Here is a 7,087-nt window from a genome sequence, read left to right as displayed (position 1 = left end):
TGTGTGATTTCTCTGTGTAACCATTTATATCCATATTAATTAATCTTGAGTTCATACAGGTGTCTCCAACTCTAATCCATCACCACATGGATCATTCTAGCCCTATTCCCTTGATTAATGATAAATTCCCACTCCAATAGTGAAAAGTTTGGCTACCACAATCTGTCATCCATTTACTCTATTATTCAATTCCAATATATGTATAGAAGTATCAAAAATGGTCCATAAGGACTAAAGTACATTGCTTATGTATAATTCTTTTGCATTTAGTTGTGTAGACTCATTTCCAGAGTTACTTAAGTCAACACCTTTTTCCTCATCTCCTTTAGCGAAGTTGTTTTACACATTTGTAATACAATAGATCCTCTTGTCCTAGTCAGTCTTCTTTCCTGGGACTCCCCAACCTTCCAAATGATTTTGCTTTTAATTTGCATACAGTAAGATTCACCTTTGTGTTTTAAAGTTTGATGGGTTTTGGCAAATATGCAATTTTATACTCAACATTACAGTATTATACAAAATATCATTGAAAAATTTTATCACCAAAAAACTTCATGAACTTCACCTGTTTATTCTTCTCCCTGGAATTCCTAGAAACCACTGGTCTTTTTACTGTCTATATAATTTTGCATTTTCCAGAAGGTTATATAATTGATATAATATAGCATATAGCTCTTTTAGACTGGCTTCTTTACTTCACAATACTCATTTAAAGTCTATCCATGTTTTTCCATAGCCTGGTGGCTCACTTCTGTTTCATTGCTGAGTAATGTTCCATTGTATGGATCCATCCAGTCTGTTTAACTGTTCACCTATTGAAGGACATCTTGGCTAATTTGTTTATGGTGATTATGAATAAAGCTGTTATAAAAATTTGTGTATAGGTTTTCATGTAGACATAACTTTTCAGAAAATTTGTGTAAATACCTAGGAGAATGATTGCTCAGTCATACAGCAAGTGTTTTGTGAGAAAATGCCAAACCATCTTCCAAACCATCTTCCAAAACAACTGCATCATTTTGTGTCATCAGCAATGGAAGGAGTAGCTCCAAAAACTTGCTAGTATTTGGCATTGTCAATTTATTAGTAGTAGTATTTTTTTTTATTTTAGACATTCTAGTAAGTGTGTAGTTTAATATGGCTGTTGTTGTAATTTGAAATTCCTTAGTCATAAATGATATTGAACACCCTTTCATGTTTGTCATTGCTATATCTTTTTTGGGGAAGTGTCTGTTTAAATCTTTTGCCCATTTTTAAAATTATGGTGTTGTCTTATTATTGAGTTTTAAGAGTTCTTCATATATTTGGATAACATTATCAGATATTGTTCTGCAGATATTTTCTCAGTTGATGGCTTTTCTCTTCATTTCCGTAAGACTCTCTTACAGAGCAATTTTTAATTTCATTAAAGTCTAATTTATCAGTTTTGTGTTTGTGGACCATATTTGCTATGTTGTAATTAAAAACCCATCACCAAACACAAGGCTACCTAGATTTTCTCGTGTTTTCTTCTAAAAGGTGTATCATTTTGCATTTTATATTTATGTCTGTAATCATTTTGAGTTGATTCAACTTTTAGTGTTTTCTTTTGATTCTTTCTTAGCATTTCCATTTCCTTATTTACATTACCCATTTGTTCTTGTATGTTGCCAACTCTCCATTAGAGCCCTTAACATATTAATCATAATTTTTTTTAGATTATATTTATTTATTTGACATAGAGAGAGAGATCACAAGTAGGCAGAGAAAGGCAGAGAGAGAGGAGGAAGCAGATTCCCTGCTGAGCTGAGAGCATGATGTGGGGCTCCATCCCAGGACCCTGAGATCATGACCTGAGCCAAAGGCAGAGGTTTTAACCCACTGAGCCACCCAGGCGCCCCAATCATAATCTTTTAAATCCTGAGTCTGGGGGCACGTGGGTGCCTTCGTCGGTTAAGCATCTGCCTTCAGCTCAGGTCATGATCCTTGGGTCCTGGGATATATCCTTATGATAGACATCCTGTTCAGTGGGAAGTCTGCTTCTCCCTCTCCCTATGACCTTTACCCTTGCTCATGCTCTCACATGCACTCTCTCTCTCAAATGAATTAAAAAAAAAAAAGTCTTTAAAAACATTTCCTGTCTGACAATCCCTAAATCTATGTCCTATCTGATTTTTTTTTCCCTTCAGACTGCATTTTTTCTTGTCTTTTTGCATTTCTTGCAATATTTTGTTGAAAAAGAGACGTGATGCAATGAGTAACAGGAACTAAGCTAATTGGGCCTTTCCTGTAAAGTAGCATGTTAATCTGGCTAGGGGTTGGGCTGTTTTTTAATGTTCACTGTGGTTATAGTTGCCAGAAACTTCAAATTCCTTTAGTATCTTTGTTTTTGTCTCTCCCATTGTTTTGAGGTTTCCAAAAGAAATTCTTCTTAAATGTAATCTGGCTTTGTAGGTCTTTCAGTTGTAATCCACTGTTGATACAAAAAAAGTTTGGCAGAGAGGAAGCATTTTATGGTATTAGAACTAATCCATCTTTTCCTGGGTCTGTATCAATGGACTGTGACCTTTGCAACATTTCTTGATCTTTTCTCCCCCTTAGATGAGACAAGAAGTCTAAAGGGGCTGGAGTGGAGTAAATGCCCTGCCCTCAGCTGAGCGAGATGAGGCTCTACTAAAGTCTTTTCCCTGAAGAAAAGGACTTAGTTATGGGTATATTTTAATGTTTTGCTTCCATTCCTGCAGGAAACCTGAGGGATTTTTTGTTTTGTTTTGTTTTGTTTTTGACTTTTCTTTCATAATCTTATGGAGTTCTGGAGATAAAATACGCAAAAGCATAAGGGTCTTCCTAAAACTGTTCCAACCCCCCCCCCAGAAAATTTCTTGCACTCATACTAGTCCAAACTCAGCCTTCAACAATTTGTTAAATTGTTAATTTGTTAAATTTGTTAATTGTTTTCCTGACTCCAACCACTTCTCTTCCATGAAAGCTATCATTAGCTGTTATTCTTTATATTTACCTGCCTCACCAGAGCTCTGGGTGGCAATTAGTAAGCAGCCTCTTTCTTTTATGGGTCCAAACATAGTCATCAATGTTGTTTGTTTCACTTTATTCTTAATTATAAGGATGGCTGTCCAATGGGCATGTCTGTATTAGCTAGGTGGTCACTGTGGCCCTTTCTATGTTCCATTGCTCAATCCTGTTTGCCTAAAAGTAGCCTCTACAATAAGGTCATTGAGAGCCATATTGAAGGTGGCCTATGACATCCTTCTTCAATTGTCATCTTCAGAATATAATTGTCTTTGCTGGTTTAATTCTTTGTATGAAATTTACATTCAGTTTATTCAGATTTGTATATGTTTGGTGACTAAAATTAAATTTTAAAATTAACTAAGAAAGAGTTGACATTCCATGAAGTTGAGTGGTATACAAAAATATGACTTCCAGTTTGTTCAAATGTACATTTATGCTTTCCATGTTTTAATATTTTCTTGATGGAAGTTATTGTATATCTTGTTCAGTTTGTTTTAGGTATTTTATCTGTTTCTGTGGCTATTTTAATAGGTTTGTATCTCCCAGTTTACCTTTTGATAATGATTTTGGGTGATAAGATGGCTTCTGATTTCTATATATTTTATTCTTTTTTAATTTATCACATTTTTTTTGGTTATTTATAGTAGTTGAGCTTATTCTCTGGTACATTCCAAGCATAGTTTAGCATATGCGAATAATGAGAGTATTTTGTCTCTATTTGGGTTTTTATAACTTTAATATCTTTCTCTCCTTTAATTTTTTGGCTAATATCCCCAGTTCAGTGCTCATCTGTAGCAATGCTTATGAGTGTCCCTTGCATTGTATGAAACCCTGCCTTTGTGGCTGACATGATATTAAAAAAGTACCTACTGATTCCTATTTTATTCACTATTTTTAGCAAAAGTAGCTTTGAATTTTGTCCAGTTTCTTTGTACCATTTATGGAGCTGATGATATGATTTTTCTCTTTATATCTGTCAATCTGATTAATTCCTTTAATAGACTTCATAATACTGAACTGATCTTGCTTTATAGAAATAAACTGCACTTAATTATGATAATAAACCTTAGAGTGTGCAACTGAATAATAGTTGGGAATTTTGTATTGATATTTATAAGTGAAATTGATCTGTCATTTTATTTTTATGGACTCTGAAAATTTTCACTTAATATTTTATCTTTCCAAGCAAAATTTAAAAATTGTTATGGATCTTTAATTATCAGTTTGTTTTTTGGTTAGTGGTTTTTGTACCTTAATAATTTTTTTTGCCAATTTTAAACTTGCAAAGATATTCCACTATTCCTATTTCTAAAAGCCTTAGAGCTTTAGTTTTAACATGTAGTGTGTGTTCCATCTCAAATTAAGTTTTGTATAAACTATAGTACATGTTGATATGAAATAATAAGATATATAATATTTATATTGTATATATAGTATATTTACTATAGTAAATATATATATAGTATATATATACTATATATAATACAATATATTTACATATATACTATATATATAGTATATACATATACATATACAATATACATATATTGTATATATACTATATATTATATATATAAATATTATATATCTTATTATACATTATATATTATATAGATAGTATGTATAAGTCTTCTAATTTTGTTCTGTTTTCCCAAGATTGTTTTAGCCATCCTAGATCCTTTCCATTTCTATGTAAATTTTAGAATCAGCTGGTCTTTTTTCACCAAAAAAAAAAAAAACAAAAAAAAAACACCAAAAAAAAACACCAAAAAAACCAGCCTATTATGATTTAGAGGAGTGAGACTGCATTGACTCTGTGGGTCAACCTGGGGAAAATTAACATTTGGACAATACTGAGTCTTTAAATCTATAAGGATGGCATATCTGTTCATGTATTTAGGTCTTCCTTAATTATGCTCAGCAATGTTCATAGTTTTCATTGTTGAATCTTTGTCCAACTTCCATTATATTCATTCCTAACTTTCTTTTGTTAATGGCTTTGATGCTAATAAATGGTATTTTTAAAATGCTTATATTCCAATTTTGTGTTAACATACAAAAAATACAATTTGGTTTTTAATACTGACCTTGTATCCTTAGACTTCGCTAAAAATTCACTAAATTATTTAAATACCTTAAGATTTTCTATGTATAGGTCAAATCATCTCTGAATAAAAAGATTTGCTACTTCCTTCCCAATTTTTTTACTTTTTTTTTTTTTTTAACTTGTTGCTTTGGTTGGGAACTCAAGTACAATGTGGAATAGAAACAAAGAGAGTGAATATTTGGTCTTCTTTCCAATATTCTAGAGAAGTATAAAATATTTTATCAGTAACCATTATGTTAGCTATAGATTTGTCAGCGCTATCTTCATAGATTAATTTTAAAAAATTCTTAATTTTTAAAGAATTAATGTAAAATTTTGTCAGATGACTTTTCTGCTATTTAGATCATCATATAATTTTTTAACTTTTATTATGATAATGTGATGAATTGTACTAGTTGTTTTCCAAGTTCTAAACCAATGTTTGATCCCTCCACTAATCTCTGTATTCCCATGATGATGTATTTATTTAGTTTATTCCCATGATGACGTATTATTATTTATTGCTGGATATGATTTACTAATATTTTGTTGAGGATTTTTACATAAATGTTTATGAGACATATTGATACATAGTGTTTCCTTGTGGAAATATCCTTGCTAGATTTTGATATCTGAGTTACCCCGGTCTCAAAAAAACAACTGGAAAATAGTCCTTTCTCTATTTCTGAAGGAATTTGTGTAATATGGATTTTAATTTCTCCTTATATGTTTGATAAAATTCATCAATCAAGTCACCTTGGCCTAGAGTTTACTTTTGGAAAGTTTTTTTTTTTTTTTTTTAAGATTTATTTATTTGTTTGACAAAGAGAGAGATCACAAGTAGTCAGAGAGGCAGGCAGAGAGAGTGGGAAGCAGGCTTCCTGCTGAGCAGAGACCCTGATGTGGGCCTCAAACCTAGAACCCTGAGACCATGATCTGAGCCAAAGGCAGAGGCTTAACCCACTGAGCCACCCAGGCATCCCTTGGAAAGATTTTTAATTATTTTTTCAATATCTTCAGCATGTATAAGGATCTCAAATTTTCTCTTTTTCTCTCCCTTGTGTTGGTTTTCAATTGTATTTTCCAACATATCTGTCCATTTTCTTTACATTCTTGAATTTATTGGAAAAAGTTTATATAATGTCTCATTATTCTTCCTTCAGTATGTGTAGAATGTTAACCCTGTCCATTCTGATATTGGCAAATCTCTCCTTTTCCTCCCTCTCATTATTTCCTCCCCCTCTCTCTTCTCCCACTTCCCTCCTATTCTTCCTCCCCTTTCTTTTTCAGTTTTTTTTACTTACTTTCCAGTTTTATTAATCTTTTAATGGATACAATTATACAATGTTTATTTTCTCTAAGATTTGTTTTCTATTGCACTGATTTTTACTTTATTCCTGATTTTGTATGTCCTGTACTGTGTCTTCATTACTATTCTGTAGAGCATCAATTCAAATTTACTTCTTGTCTTTTTAAATTTCTTCTTATTTAAAAGTACATTGCAGAAATCATTCCCATTTGGGGATTTCTTTCTTGTTTTTCTTGATTTCTAATTTAATTCTGTTGTGATCAGAGAACATACTTTGTATATTTCAGAACTATGAAATTTATCGAGATTAATTTTATGGCTCACTATATGGTTGCTCTTTGTGGATTTTTTTTTTTTTTTAAGAAGAAAGGTTTTATTTATTTATTTATTTTAGAGAGAGAGAGAGAGAGAGAGAGAATGCAAGTTTGGTGAGGAGAAGATGGGGAGGGAGGAAGAGAGAAGAAGAGAAAGAGGGACAGAATCTCTACAGAACTCCTTGTTGAGCACAGAGCCCCATGCAAGGCTTGATCTCAGAAGCCTGAGATCATGATCTGAGCAGAAACCAAGAGACAAATGCTTAACTGACTGAGCCATCCAGGCACCCCTCTTTGTGAGTGTTCTATCTTGCACTTGAAAATAGTATGTATTCTCCTGCTGTTGGGTAGGACATTTTATATAAA

This window comes from Mustela erminea, chromosome 1 (assembly GCF_009829155.1).
Source record: "Mustela erminea isolate mMusErm1 chromosome 1, mMusErm1.Pri, whole genome shotgun sequence".
Taxonomy (NCBI): domain Eukaryota; kingdom Metazoa; phylum Chordata; class Mammalia; order Carnivora; family Mustelidae; genus Mustela; species Mustela erminea.
This window is presented reverse-complemented; position numbering follows the sequence as displayed.